Source organism: Cryptomeria japonica, chromosome 9 (genome assembly GCF_030272615.1).
Source record: "Cryptomeria japonica chromosome 9, Sugi_1.0, whole genome shotgun sequence".
In the NCBI taxonomy this organism is placed as follows: Eukaryota; Viridiplantae; Streptophyta; class Pinopsida; order Cupressales; family Cupressaceae; genus Cryptomeria; species Cryptomeria japonica.
This window is the reverse complement of record NC_081413.1, coordinates 371552957-371570183: the sequence shown is the minus strand read 5'-3', so window position 1 is coordinate 371570183 and position 17227 is coordinate 371552957.

Sequence of the window (17227 nt, the reverse complement as noted above, 5' to 3'; positions counted from 1 at the left end):
GAGACTTCTATTTTGTGATTGAGCAGTGAGTTCTAGGCTGCTAGCCTTCCTACATGTGTAGGCCCCTCATTGTAAGTAATATTTATTCACTGGCTAGTGAGTGAATATTGTGGGTCACTAATCCCACCAAGGTTTTTCCCACACCGGGTTTCCTCATTAAATATCTTGTGTTATGGTGTATTCTCTATGTTGTCTCTGTTATTCTTATTTACTGCATTAATTCTTATATACCGGTACACTATTTTGGGATACAAAGTTCTTAATAAGTTTAAATATTCTGCTAACCGGTTAGACACTAATTCACCCCCCCCCCCTTTCAGCGTCTTTGGGACTTTCATTGATTCTAACAATAGGCATGGTTAAATATTTCAAGGAGAGAGTGTAGCTTGTAATGCCCCGCCAAGAAACCCCAAAGGGATACAGCTAAAACACACGAATGGAGTGCAATAATTTTTTTTTATAAATAAGACACAACATAAAGATACAATAAGATATCAAAGTATAGATTACACAGTGGAAGACATCAACTAACACCTAAAGAGTTTCCCAATGTGATTACTTAATTCCAAATTTAACTTAACTTACACTAATTAATCCAGTAAGCCGATTGTCTTAATAACGAGAAAATTCTTAAACAAGGATAATTTCTTTCAGCAAGACAAAATATAGATCACAAGATAAAGTTCATCCATTAAGGTTTATTCATACCTTTCGTTCATACTTTTCATTAAAATTTGAGTCATGCATCTAATTTAATAACACACTTGAATTTCATCTTAAACTAATGAGATCTTTCCATGCATACTTAATTTCCTTAACAATTATAGAATTCATTTTGCAAATCAACTACACTCTTTCATGAACCACATTATTGCATTAAGAGACGACTGAAAACATGCATTTACAATTAATTTCATCTAATCCACTTACACATTCTATCAAAATGTCATCCATACATGCTAACACTAAAACATGAAACATAAGAACAAAAGCAACACATAACACCAAAATGATCTCGGAGTTCACCCCTAGAGGGCTACATTTCTGGGTCTGCTCAACTGCAAGACCCCTCTGATAATTAAATAAGTTTAGGGTACATAAGTTCCACATCATTTACATTCTTGCTGTCGAGGCAAATCATACCAATAAACAACCGACCACATCGATCAATAATTACATAAATGATCCCTACAAAGAAACGGATCCAACTGAACATATTAAAAGCTAATACAAGGTCCACTGCCTAACAATACTCTAACTAGAGACCTGACCCACTATGGTCAACCACAAATCAACACTCGACACTCGCATAAAGGACAGGACTAGTTAAAACACCATCACAAGGCAACAACCAAACTAGAAACCGAAGACATAAATAGGTACCCCAAATCATCCGAACGACAGGGTCCAAACAAAAATATCAACATAGGACACAATGACAACTCAACCAGAATTCTCCTAATGCATTTTAACATAATTATCAATTATAAAAATTATAAGCTTTTCTGAAACATTCAAACTATAAACTATAATATAATTGTAATCATAAATTATTCTGATTACCCAACCCCTGGGCACAAAACCTGAAATAACCATGTCGCAGTACGCATAGGATAAAAGAATAATTAAAAAAAATAAACATTAATATTTCAGCCCTGGCACGGTAGCCCTTGCTACTGCCGGTAGCACTGCTACTGTACGTAGCAGGTACTATCGTCTGGTAGAACTGCTACCATAGGTAGCAGCCGCTACCACCAGTAGTGCTGCTACCCTCGATAGTACTGTGTACTACCGCCGGTAGCAGATGCTACCATAGGTAGCTCCCTACCCAAAGTTACATATTTTTTTTATTTTTTTTAATTTTTTATTATTTCTATTTTTTTTAAACATGAAAATAAATTCCAAATTCATAAAAAAAACCTTTCGACAAAATTTACATAGAAATAAAATTCCCAACTCAATAAAAATTCATTCACAAAATTGTTTTAAATTAGATAATCCAATAAATTTAATTCACAATTAAATTTATTTCTAAAGAAATCAATTAAATTCACAGAGATTTATTTAAGGGATTATCAGAACAAATCAACAAGAGAGAATCATTTTTCCATAATAATTCACTAATTTTCTCAAAATTACCTAATTTTCTCAAAATTAAATTACTCCCATTAACTAGAAAATTAACATCAGGCAAGAATTTTAAATCAAAACCTGAATTAACCAGAAGAGGGTTTTGGATCTGACAAATAATTTACACACACACCATTTAGAGAAAAATAGAATTATTTTCTTAAAAATCAACAAATCAAAGAAGCCACCCAACCTGGTATAGCTTTCCTGGAAGAAATCTGTAGAACAGCCCTAATCTTTTCAATAAGCTTCCAATAAATTTCTTCACCTAAATGTTACTACTTACTAAGTTGCCATTAGTTTTATGTACAAAGTGATTCTATATATACTCTAGTTGGTTACTACTACCGAAATATTCAGTCGAGAAGCACAGAGCAGTCGGTTATAGAAGAAAGTAGTCACAGAGCCTAGTATACACTGAGTTGTCTACCGAGTAACACTCTATGTCTACCGAGCAGCAAAAATGATATACCAAGTGAACACACACCGAGTGAAACATGTTACCAAATTCATTGAACCTAGACACACATGTGTGGAAACATGTTACAAGATCGAGGAAAAAAGAACCGTTATCACATTGGAAATTGCACTTAAAGATTTTGTATGATTTTGAGGTCATCTATCCAATGAAATATTTTGTATGGTTATTCATTCGATAAATCATGTTTGTAAGATCGAAGCATGAACAGATCACCGACATAAGAGATCTATTTATACAACATGAATTAGGGATCAAAGAAAAAGAGGTATATGAAGCAAGACATGTGTAATAGATAAGGAAGCACTAAGTATTGTGACTGTCAGAGACACAGAGGTCACCAAGAAGGATTTCAGAGAATAGTCAAGGAACAGAGTAAACAAAATGGTTTACCGAGTTACTTTATGGATTACCGAGGTATGCTATAAGCAAGGTAATCTCATTTTGAGCACATAGAATCTGCTATAACATTTCAGATGTAAAGTTGTAGATATTTGTAAAGATTTTATTGTAATATTTTGAGTTGTAAGAGAAACCTTTAATAGGGTAAAAGACTCTAACAAATTCTATAAATTGTAAAGCCTTTAACCAGGTGTAGCATTTTAGTTTAAGTGTTGTAAAATCCTTTAGCAAGGTAGATCTAACGATCTTGATACTCCTAACAGGGTAAGCTATTAGAAATAGCTAAACATGTAGCTCTAACTGAGCACCCTTTATTATTGCAGTAGTGAAGTTGTGGGTGCCATCCCCACCGTAGTTTTTCTCTCTAACCAAGAGTTTCTGCATAACCAAAATATATGTGTTATGGAGTGAATCATGTATGATTGTTATTTATTTGTTTTAGAATTATATTATGTTATAGCAGTTTTTGGTTTATGCATAACAGTAAAGTTATTGTTGAAGAAAAGATTTGAAGTACTAATTCACCCCTCCCCTCTCAGTACATTAGCTTTCCATATTGGGCCTAACAATTGGTATCAGAGCTTCAATCTTGGAAAAGGGTTTAACAGCCTAAAGAAAAAGATCTTATCAATGGAAGGCTATAAACAATCTCGGAGAATTGTGTATCTGCAAGAAGAGTTGGATCATGCTAATCAAGTGATTGCAGACATGCAAAGACAAATGCAAAAATCATTGAAAGTTAGAAGAAGATTGTCTGATGATTTGTAGGACTCTCAAGAGTTGGTGGAACAAATTGAGACATCATCTGAGAACAGTATATCTAAAGAGACTGAAGAGATGATTGGAGAACTGAAAGAAAAGAACAAAGAACTGATTGAACAGCTAAAAGCAATGAAAAGAGAACATGAACATTTCAGCACATAGATGACTGAAAATCTTGATGTATTGAGGATAGCCGAGGATAAGATAAGAGATACAGAAAGAGAAAAACAACAACTTGAAGCATTAGTATCTGAAAAAAATGATGAAATCACTAGGATGACTAGAATACAAAGTAATCTATCAGATAAATTGGGTTATGCACATCATGAAGCAAATCTGAAGGATAATGAGAATCAAGCATTGAAACTTGAATTATCAAGATTGACTGATGAACTTGAAACAAAGAAGAAATCCAAAGAAACACTGAAGAAGAGTTATGAAGCATCAAAGATGTTGGATGAGCAACTGAATACAAGAAGACCCAACAAAGATGCAAGACTCGGTTACAAAGGAAAAGACACTACTGAGAAGGGAATCCACACTACCGAGAGAGGAGAATCATCAAAGCAAGTTGGAAACAAGAAGAACATCAAAGGAAAGAAACCTATTTGCAACTACTGTGGAGATCAAGGTCATACTGCCAACATGTGCCAAATCAGAAAAGGTAAGCAACCGAATGTCATTAGGTCTAATGGTTATTGTGACAATTGCAATAAATATGGTCACACATCTAATCAATGTAGGAAAAAGTCTGTAACAATTATCAGAAGGCAAAATTCAAAGGGTTTTGTAAAAACTGCAATAGATATGGACATAGTACTGAGAAGTGTTGGTTTAAGCAAAAGAACTATATGTGGTCTGCACACTGAGAAAATACTAGAGGTTACCGAACTCACACAGATCTTAACCAACAATATGTTGCAGTACCATGGGATTACAATACAAGGATATGGTGTGAATGTTGTGGAAGATATGGACATATAAGTGTCAACTACTTTAAAAGGTTTCGAATGAACAACCGAAGATCATGGAGAAATCCTGGTATGGCATGTTTTCATTGTCACAAAGTTGGACACTTGGCTAGAGATTGCAGAGATCAACCTAGAGGAGACATTGAGGAAATAAAAGGCAAATTACAGATGATTTGGAAAAAGAAGGAAATTGTGTCAAATGAAGAAAACACCTTATCTACCAAGTTAGGTGCACCTATCCCAAATTAATCAGTAAAGGTATGAAGGGACTGCATTCTCTCAAGGTTAAATCTTAACACTTCCTATTTTATCATGTACTTAATTCAAAATCTGCATAACTAAAGATGCATTAGGAAATTTGAAATTTTATCAAGTCTTTTGGAAGCATGTCTAGTCGGTAAATACAGGAAGACTAGATACTCAGTAAAAGCATAAAAAGGAAGTGGTACTGAGTGCATTTATTGTTTTCTAACCTAACTACATGAAGCCCGATAAGGTATATTATGTACTTAAAGCTTTTGCGTGGTCATTTTACAATTACCAAGTTTTCAAGAAAGTAGAGAAAAGTGATTCAAAGGCAATCAAACCTCCTCCGAAGCGAAATTCAAGGTATTTACATCAATCACAATGCATTGTCAAACTAGTTTACCGATCATATTAGTTGTGAATATCTGTTTTACATTTGCTAAGTGAAAAGTGTCTGTCGTTTAAAAGTTTTCAAACCCTAAGGATCTTTTCTTAAGTGATTATCCAAAATTTTAAATGGCACCTAAGATCCAGAAGCCCATTGTTGTTGAGAACATTGAAAAGCCCTCACTAAAATACTCTCTAACTCCTAAAGTAGCATCTGAACCGGATGATAAAACTGCATTTTCACTCATTCCGGATAGGGTTTTACTAGTTGAGGATGTCAGATTCTTCACTAAGTGTCGTGTTGAGGAACCAGGTCATGTTGAGATCAAGGACACATATGATGAATTGTGTACCGATGGGAAATTGGATAGCAAGTATGAACACATTAAAATCAAGGGATTGACTGAAGCCCTAACCTATCCCTGTGTCTTCAAACCCTAGTGGGTCAAGTTTGTTCTGAGCAGAGTTCATGATGATTTCATGTGGTTAGAGGAGCAACCATTCAAAATCACCAAGGAAATCATTCATTTGATCACCGATTACCCTATTTTTTATCATGCCTAAGCTCAGAAAATGATATCACAAAAGGAATTGATCACTTTAACTGGAGTTGAATCTAGTTACAAAGGACTGAAATTGAACAATGTCACAGATGCAGAGCTAAAGTTTGCCATTAGAGTAATAGGTTATTGTTTCTTTCAATCGGCAAGGGAAAATAGTGTACCCTGTGCAGCAGTCGATTTAGCATATAAAATTGTGAAGAAAGGAATGAAAATTGATCTATGCGAAGTATTGTTGAAAAACCTGTTTGAGAATCTAAACACCATAAGGAAGCCAAAGAAGAACAACTCAGCGAACAAATTGAAGTTTGGATCACTTTTGGTATGCATGTTTTTCTATTTTGAGAATTCCTTTCCATCAGTCGGTAATATAGTTTGGGAGCTACATCGACCAATCACCCATCAAATCAATGACTTCATCAAATGGCTAGGTGATAACTTTAATGATATTATGGATGATTACTTTAGCAAGTTTCAAGAAAAGATGCATAACAGGTATAGAATTTCACCCAAGTTAGTAGAGAAATACAAGGATGACATATGCTTTGAAGTGGACACCGACTACTGCTATGTCAATGTTGTGGAACCGAGAACTCAATCTTTGTGACCTATGGGTTATGAGATTGATTTTGACATCACACAACAATAGATAGATTCTTTTCTTACATTACCAAGGCATGCTACCGAGCTGAGATACGGTACATATGAAGAAGTTAAAGAGAAAGTTAAGATGAACATTGTAGTACAAAAGGCTACAAGGAAAGCAACAAAAATGATCAAGGCATTAACGGAGAAATTTGGAGAAGGTTCTTCCTCCACACCTGTCAAGGGCACTCTAGTCATCATCGAGGAGGAATCTGAAGCCCAAGAGGCAGCTATTACATTGAGCACCAAGTTGCCTAAAGGGAAAGTTTTGAAAAGGAAGAAACAAGATACATCAAAGGTATCACCAACTCCTTCAGTAAAGCACCCAAACACAAGATCATCTATAGCATCACCGAGTAAGAAACCAAAGAATGTTGCCACACCAAAGGTAACAAAAACTTATAAGAAATCTACTCAGAGACTCATTTTGACTAAAGAGTCTAGTGACACTGAATCTGAAGATGCAAGAAAATTTCAGATTGTTAAGAGACAAAAGGAAGAAGTACATAGTGTTGATAATTTTTGTGCTAATCTGAAGCAATATGGTGGATTTGGATCATTTAGATATGTTAAATATGAATCCAGAAATGATGATGAAAAGAGACAAATAGAAGAAGTTGTCATTTGCACACTTCTGAAATTCCAATTGGTCCCATTGGAAGTAACTAATTCTCTTCCAAAGAATTGTATTTGCATATTGATAATAGGTGGAAGTATGCTATGGACTTGGAGAAATAGATGAGAGAAAGAAGTCTGGTACATCTCTTTCTAGACATGTCGGTAGATGAAATAAGTGGACATCTAAAAAACTACCACACAAACTTCCTAGTCAAGCAAAGAGCCTTGAAATTAATGAATGGCCTTTATTTGGATGTAGAGAATGAGACCAAGGAAAAATGGCAGGAAATCTTTCAAATCAAGAATGATGGTGAGTAAGTTGAAGTTGAAATAGTTGATGTCATCGAGAAAGATCCTGATATCACTGAGCAAGACCCTGCTGACACTATACAAATTGATGAGGATATCATGGACACCGAGGCACAAGAACCGGAAATGATAGAAGGGAATGCATATGCCAAACTGGTATCTAGTGAGTCAGTTTTGGAACAAGTTTAGCCCTATCCTTCGGTCACTCAGCTTGTTTCAACCGAGACCCCTCAAGATACTAAACAAGGAATAGAGGGTCACAAGTCTACAGAAGGAGAAGCTACTTCTCAGGCCACTGGGGAACAAACTTCTCAAGCTCCTTCTAGCACTAAAAATGTTACAACTGAGACCTCATGCAAGGATTCACCGAAGGCTACATCAGAGGTTCAAGAAATTGACAAAAGTGTTGCCTCTACCGAGCAACCTACCGAGAGTCAACAAGCCTCCCAAGCCATTGTATTAGTTCAACCAGTGAAAGCTAAAGAAAAGAAAATGGAAAAGCATAGTTTCAAATTAGATTTGTCAAAACCAATAGTGTTGCCAAATGTAGACATATCCAAATTAAAAGGGCAAGCACTCATTGAATTCGGTGAACTATGCAAAGCCAAAGCAGAACAAGAAAAACAAATGGCTATTCAAAAGAAAAATAGAGTACTTCAGAAGGTGAAAACACTATTAACAGATATGCTACCTGAAGCTACAGTGTCAAAAGATGCAGCCATCCATATTCAACTAGATGAACTCCTAACTAAAATAGAGACATATGGAGTAGACGCATCTAAATATTTGAGCAAATTGAAGGACAAAGAGCTCACTACTAAAATGATTGAAGAGGTACAGAAAGCCATTGCTATTGGCAAAGTAAAACTTATCAAATTTATTGTTGAGTTGTCCCCTCAACTCAAGCATATTCTTTATTTATTTCAGAAACTCTGTACATTCTCTTTATTCATTATAGATATCAAAAATAAAACAGAAGTGATTGAGAAAGAGATCACCGATCTCTCAAATAAGTTGACCACTGAGCCAAACTCTATTCAGAATTTCTATACCAAGCTACAAAAGCTCATGGCTCAACAATTGGAACTTAGGAATGAAGAGCACAAAATAAGGATGGACATTATGACTCTTCAAACCTTATTCATTCCACACTTGTCCTCCGTCCAAGAATAGATCAACAAGGCTACCTCCCTATCCACTCAACAAGAGGGAAGCACCTTAGATGGACTAATTTCACTATTAGCTGACATTATAGCTTAGAATTCACTCATGGATAGTGTCAAGGATGCCCTCTCTACCACTCTCACTGATGCAAGGACAAAGTACAAATCCATTTTTGACCAGTTGCCTCCACTGAATGGTAACTAAGTTTTGATGTTTGTCAAAAAGGGGGAGTATAGTATCAAAGTATCAAAGAGGGAGTGTAATATATAGGGGGAGTATACCGAACAGAGTATCCAAATGCACAGTTGAATTTGACAGGGGGAGCAATGACAACCGAGCAGTTAATATAGAATATTGATCACAACACATGCATAATTAAAGTTTTCTACAGTATATTGATAAGAGGAGTATATCTGAGTATACTATTTTATTGACAAATGTATATACTGTCAGTTTGGTCAAATTTTGTAAGTATATAGATTTTGAGTTATGACTTTGAAATTGTCAAACATCTCAACTAATGTCAAAAGGGGAGATTGTTACTACTTACTAAGTTGCCATTAGTTTTATGTCCAAAGTCATTCTATATATACTCTAGCCGGTTACTACTACCGAAATATTCAGTCAGCAAGCACAGAGCAGTTGGTTATAGAAGAAAGTAGTCACAGAGCCTAGTATACACCGAGCTGTCTACCGAGTAACACTCTATGTCTACCGAGCAGCAAAAATGATATACTGAGTGAACACACACCGAGTGAAACGTGTTACCAGATTCATTGAACCTAGACACACATGTGTGGAAACATGTTACAAGATCAAGGAACAAAGAACTGTTATCACATTGGAAATTGCACTTAAAGATTTTGTATGATTTTGAGGTCATCTATCCAATGAATTATTTTGTATGGTTATTCATTCGATAAATCATGTTTGTAAGATCGAAGCATGAATAGATCACTGACATAAGAGATCTATTTATACAGCATGAATTAAGGATCAAAGAAAAAGAGGTATATTAAGCAATACATGTGTAATAGATAAGGAAGCACTGAGTATTGTGACTGTCAGAGACATAGAGGTCACCGAGAAGGATTTCAGAGAACAGTCAAGGAATAGAGTAAATAGAAGGGTTTACCCAGTTACTTTATGGATTACTGAGGTATGCTATAAGCAAGATAATCTCATTTTGAGCACATAGAATCTGCTATAACATTTCAGATGTAAAGTTGTAGATATTTGAAAAGATTTTATTGTAATATTTTGAGTTGTAAGAGAAACCTTTAACAGGGTAAAAGACTCTAACAAAGTCTATAAATTGTACAGCCTTTAACCAGGTGCATCATTTTAGTTTAAGTGTTGTAAAATCCTTTAGCAAGGTAGATCTAACAATCTTGATACTCCTAACAGGGTAAGCTATCAGAAATAGCTGAACATGTAGCTCTAACTGAGGACCCTTTATTATTGCAGTAGTGAAGTTGTGGGTGCCATCCCCACCACAGTTTTTCTCTCTAACCAAGAGTTTCTACATAACCAAAATATATGTGTTATGGAGTGAATCATGTATGATTGTTATTTATTTGTTTTAGCATTATATTATGTTACAGCATTTTTTGGTTTATGCATAATAGTAAAGATATTGTTGAAGAAAAGATTTGAAGTATTGATTCACCCCTCCCCTCTCAGTACATTAGCTTTCCATATTGGTCCTAACACTAAATTCCTGACCTATTTCCTGTGTATCTAAAATAAAGACCTATTCCCTATTTAAACTAAAATTCTAGGTTCAATAGCTTTTTCTCAAAAACCTAAATTTAGAATAAAAGTAATTTAATTTAATTTTCTAATTTTATAACAAAAGATAAGCTAACATGCAATAATAAAAAATCATTATTCTTTCTTTTCTTTTCTCATGCAAATTAATTAATTTTCTAAACAAAGAATTAAAACAATACTTTAATTCCAATTAATTCTTTTATTCATTTTTTAAAATTTAATCTTTTATTTATTTATTTAAAATTCTAGGAACAATAAATATAATTAATCTAATTTATTTTTCCACTAAAATTTAAATAAAAATATATATTTCTAATATCATGCAGCTTGCAACTTAATTTAATTAATTAATTAATTAAGTTTATGGAATTATCTCATAGTTGAATTGTTTATGCATTGAGATTATAAATTTAGTTAATTAAAAGAAATGATTTTCTCCCTCATTTAATTTTTAATTAACAAAGCTAATAGTTGCATTTCATAATATTAATGAGGGTAAAATATTTTTAATTAAATTAAATTCTCAAAATCAATCTTACACACTATATAAAATAAATATGAATAAAACTCACTTTTCTATTCAAAATTGATTTTCTTAAATAATTAAAATTAACCTTTCTATTCCAAGAAGCAAAAGGGATTAAATTATTTTTTTTTCGAATAATTTAAATCTTCTCTTTCAAAATGCATAACTAAATAAACTCATGATTTAAAATTAACCATTAAATTAAACTTGCTACTAACATGAATAGGGCAATTTTTAAATAAATGATTAATTATATAAAAGAAACATATATACTTTAGTTTCTTAATTACTAATGCGTAAATGAACACATTAAATCAAAATAACTACTTTTAAATACTCATTTTAACCACACGCCAAGCACACAAACCATGTAAGCCAACCAATTACTCGACCCACAAACCCAAATGAAAAGGAAACTGACAGAACACAGGCGACGCTCACTTGAGCATGACTAGGGTAAACTGAGGGTTTTATGACCACCTAACCTAAATTCTAAGGATGAAAGAGGTATACTCAACCCTGCGAATCTAGGTGAAGATGAACTTTGCACCTAGGCGGTACTGTACCTGCAATCTCCTGCAACCAAGAGTCAGACAAGCATATATATATATATATATATATATATATATATATATATATATATATATATATATATATATATATATATATATATATATATATATATATATATATATATATAAAATGAAGATGTTAGCTCGAGATTAATAACAAGAATCAGGAGGACAATTAAACTTACATAAGAATCGATGCAAAAGCACATTAATAGGTATGCACACTAATCATAATATCTGACTACAACATTACCTCATGGTAATTCAACCATTCAAGATTGCCACATAAAAAGTCAACCAAGGTCAAACTCAGTTTTACAAAGCTGACTAGGGTAGGGGTACTACATAGCTCGTCAAAGAGACAAAATCCCTAACTATTGACGACTTCTCTAAAATCGCAAGGATTGAGTCTATGTTAATAGTTTGTTTTGATCATCTGGAAGTACATAAGATAAAATTATTGCAGGTAAGCATGGACACAGAGGTCTAGAAACAACGCACTATACATATTGGGCTTCCTAATTATCAAGCCATCCTCAACTTCTTGACAACACATCTAGAGTAGCGGAACATACGTGGCGCTTCAGATTAATAGGATAAGCTACCAGATTCCTTCACCACATCGAAGTCTTGATCGTGCCACCAACGAATTTCACCCTATTCACGACTCTTGACCGATTTCCTTTTTTAGTTATGTTAGTTATAAGCAAGACAATTTCTTTTCTCTTGAATAGAGTGAAAATTTGACTCTGGTTATTTTCAAAAACTATGAGTCTAGAGGCTATTTATGTAATTAAGCAAGCCTTTCCAAAGGTCTGAAAACTTTCAAATAGATTAGCAGACTTTTTTTTTTGATATGTTATGGATTTTCAATGAAGAAAGTTTTATCTATGAATGAAATGATACATTTTTTGTCATCTTCAAATCTATGTGTTTTAATCTGAAAAGTGGATCTCTATTGGGATTTATTTTCGTGTGTGTAATTTGTTATCTTCTTAATTATCCAATTACTTGTGAATGAATCTATCTCATAAAATGAAATTGATTTGAGTGCAAGGTCTGTGAGATTTCCATATATAAGCATTCATCTTTTAACTGCAATCATATTGTGTTGATGAATAGATGTGGGACTTCTTTCTTGCTTTCTTGTTAAAAGTGAAGTCATTATTTTGTTTTGTGTTTAAAAATTCATTGAACATCATATGGGGAGTTGTACCCTTAAGCAGAGGGTTAACCAATAATCAGTTCACCCAAGTGTTAGTTTCTTTTTCCTTTCAATGATGACATAAATGAGTCATTTATTAAAAAATTAGAGAAGGGCAAAATCTATTAACCAACACAGAGCAGACATCAATGCTTAACCGAAATTATATCAAGCATTTGTAGATGCAACTTTCACAGTTCATTTATTACTGAATTACAGTCCAATTTTTATGTAAGTCAGTGTGACTTCCCTTTGTGATGAGTAGTGTGCTCTAGGTTGTTGGCCTTTTTGCATATGTAGACCCCATTGTAGTTATTCATAATACTATTGCAGAGTATTCATCTGATTGTGGGTAGCGTTTCCCACTATGGTTTTTCCCTTTTCGGGTTTTCCACATCAAAATATTGGTGTTATGTGTGTTGTGCCTTCATGATATATCTTTCATTGTGTTGTGCCCCGGTATAAGGTTTATAATTGAATTAATTGTTGTACTTGTGAGTAAATTGATTCCCCCCCCCTCTCAGGTTATTATCGGTATCAGATCATTCCAACAACTTACATCCATATCAACTTTTTGAACCTTCTTAACAATGTTGCCATCAATTATTTTCTCACGAATCAACACCCTATCAATCTTACTTCCATTATCTTGTTGATCACAACTTGCCAAATTTGTTAGTTCACACACATTCTCTTCATAATTATTAACAAATAAAGGAAGCACAAGAAATAAATCAATTTGAATCTATGAATCAATAACTATTACATTCTCAATAACTTGTTTCCCCTGATTTACTTCTTTAACAAATGATTGATTGACATCTAAATTTGTAACAAAAATTTCAAGATCATCCCAAAATGAGTCCTCTTCATTCTCATTTTTATTTTTTTGTGGGAGAGGACTATTTTTACCTTTTAGCAGCTTTCATGAGTTTTCAAAACTTGAAAATCTTGAACCTCTTCTTGTTGTCCTAAAGTAGATATAGTCATGATTTGAGTTTCATTATCTTCTTCTTCCACAAAAAATGACGACTCATCATACAAATTTGTTAGAACTTTGCAATTATCAACATTTTCTTGATCTAGATCCTGCAAATCTTCATGTCTAACTTCCTCTACCTCTTGTAGAAAAACTAATCTATTATTTTTAACATTTTTAACAAACACAACTACATGTGGAAGATCTCCGCAAATACCTCTTTTTGCTGCTCTACAACATGAGAGATCAAAATATCATTGAGTTTTGGATGTTGCACTAGCTTTAGGGAAATCTTCTTAGTATGACAGCCTATTGGATATGGTTGTTGATTGATGCTAATAGGGTATGTTGTTGTCATTGATGTCAACATATTCCTATGATTTGATCCAATATATTTGGGAAGATTTTTTTATCTGGTTTTGTAGTTTGGTTTTGTTGATCATTGTTTTGTCGAGGTTGATATTTCCTCCGGTATATTCCGGTGAGATTAGATCTTGTGTTAAGAATTTGGGATATTATTTTGGCTGGTCTTTTGTATCTTCATTTTAGATGGTTCATGATTTGGTACTCCGCAAGTTATCTTTCTTCGTGACATTTGTTGATTGGTTTTGTTCTTGAGCTTCTACATGTTGACAAATGAAGATTTGAAAAGTGGTGTTGGTGCAGTTGTGATTCTAACATTCTTGTTGGTGTTTCCTAGTCATTTCCTATTTGTTTTGGTGATCCATATTGATCATTATACAATTTTTTGCTGATTTCTATGAATCAGTGATGATTTCTGTGTTATGCAGTATTTTTGGTGGTGTAGCGTGTTGCAGTTGATCTTGGCATTATTTCCAGTGGATTTGATAATTTGGGAATTTGAATTAGGACCATGCTATGCTATGTAAATCATTATATTGGTCCAATGGTTGATCTTTGTATTGTATGATGTAATTTTGTAATTAAGGGTTGAGGGTTTAGCCAACCTTGTTAACAAGGTTGATGAACTGTATATATAGGTGGTATATTCATGCAATTTGGGTGTCGATGTTCTGTCTACATTATCATAGAGATTTATGTGCAAACAAGTGATTTATCATTTGTGTTGATTTTGAGGTGAGATTGGTGTTGTAGGGTAGACAACTGTGCTTAACTGAAACTGTAATCAGACATTTGGAGATGTTATTCTTTTAGTTCATTTCTTTAGTATTGTAGTCCAAAGGTTGTTGTAAGTTAGTGAGACTTCCCTGAGGGTTGTAGCCTTCCGAACAAATATCTTTTGAGAAGTGAGCTCTAGGAAGTATTCCTGAATGCGTGTGCATTCCCCATTGTAATATTTTCACATACTGCAGAGTATCATCTTACTATGGGTAGGTTCCCACTGTGGTTTTTCCCTTAACCAGGTTTTCCACATTAAAATCTTGGTGTTATGTGATATGTTTTTAATTTTCTTATCTATTTATTGATGTAGTTTGTTAGATCTATATTTGTTCTTAAAGTTTTGTATTCTGTTATAGACTAATTCACCCCCCCTCTCTCAATCTTCCTTCTTTGTTGCTCCTAAAAATTGGTATCAAAGCTAGATCCTCTGGTAGAATCTTAATCGCTTGAGGAGATTTGCGATGGAAGCTCAAGGTATTCTTTTCAAGAAGGATAGTTTAAGGTTTGATGGAAGCAACTATACTGTATGAAAGAAATGGATGGAGGTGCACTTGAAATTTCTTGGAGAAGATTACAAGGAATCCCTATGTTGTTCCTCAGAATGGACCATCTACTCCTGATGAGCTGAAGGAATCAGAATATAATATTAGAGAGAAGTAAGCATTGCTTAGTGCCCTGACTGGTTCAGAGATGAAAAATGCTATGGGACTTCAAATCGCACATGAAATCTAGGAGAATCTTGAGATCCTATATGAAGGAAACAAACAAGTGAAATTTGCTAAATTGCAGAGTTTGAAAGGAAAATATGAGACACTGAAGATGGGAGATGATGAGAACATACATTATTTTATGGCTAAGGTGAGCGATCTTGTTCTAGGCATCGGATGTTACATTGGAAGGATTGAGAAAGATGAAATTATTGCTAAAGTGTTGAGATCTTTTCCTCCTACTTATAAACATAAGATTGTTGTTATTGATGAGATCTGGAGTGTGACTACAGTGACAAGAGATGTGTTGGTTGTAAATCTTTCTACTTTTGAGCTCAAAAAATTTGGAGATTCACATGGAAAATATGAGATAGCATTTAGATCATCTACATCTATATCTGGTAAGTAAAAGTATGATCCTGATGAGTGCATAATATCTAGATATGAGAGAGAGAGAGAGAGAGAGAGAGAGAGAGAGAGAGAGAATAGATTGAAGAGCAAGAAAGAGAGCTTGATGAGCTTGAACAGTGATTGCCCAGAGATTGCCTAAAGGTGTTGATAAGTATGATGGAAACTTGCCTTTGAAATGTTTCTCTTGCAATAAGATAGGACATTTTGCTTCTAGATGTCCAGACAGAATGGCTAAGTATGATAGACATGATAAGTTTTTTAAGCGTGATAGGAATGATAGATATGAGAAGCATGAGAAGTATGATAAGCCTTATAAGTCTAACCAAAATTTTAGGAACTAGAAGAACTATTATTATGATGTTGATGAAGGTGCTAGAGATGATGAATTAGAAGGAGATGAAGTTGTATTTCTTGCCATTAAAGAAGATGGACCTGTACCTATTGATTCCACTAGTTGTTTTGTTGAGGAGAAAGCTTTGGTAACTAAGGTAGAAGAAAAGAATGAATGGGTGATTGACAACGGTTGTTCACATCATATGACTGGTGATAAAAGAAAATTTGTAATCATGGAAAGGTATGATGGTGGAATAGTTAGATTTGGAGATGACAAAGCCTATGTAATCTGTGGGAGAGGTTCTATTTCTTTTGATGGTAAGCAAAACATTGATGATGTCTTGTATGTTGAAGGTTTGAAGCATAATATTTTAAGTGTTGGACAAATGGTTGATAAGGGTTATGATCTACATTTCAAGGATGGTAAATGCAATATCTTAAATGGCTCTAATATAGAGATTTAATCTAGGACTAATATTGAATATGTTCAAGAACCAGAGAATCAGAACAATCAGAAGACTCCGAGATATGTAAGATTGCATCATTCTGAAAATCAGATTATTGGTGATAAGAATAAAGGTGTAATGACAAGAAGAAGGTTAGTTGAAGAAGTATGCTTGATTTCTAAAGATGAAAATTGGATGAGAGCTATGGAAGAAGAGCTAGATCAGATTGAAAATAATAATACTTTGGAACTTGTGCCTAGACCTTAGGATAAGATTGTTATTGGTACTAAATGGGTATTCAAAAACAAGTTGAATGAAGCCCATGAAGTTTTCACAATTAAAGCTAGACTAGTATGCAAAGGATATTCATAGCAAGAAGGAATTGATTATGAGGAGACTTTTTCTCTGGTTGCTAGACTTGAAGTTGTTAGACTTCTGCTTGCTTATGTTGCTTATAAATA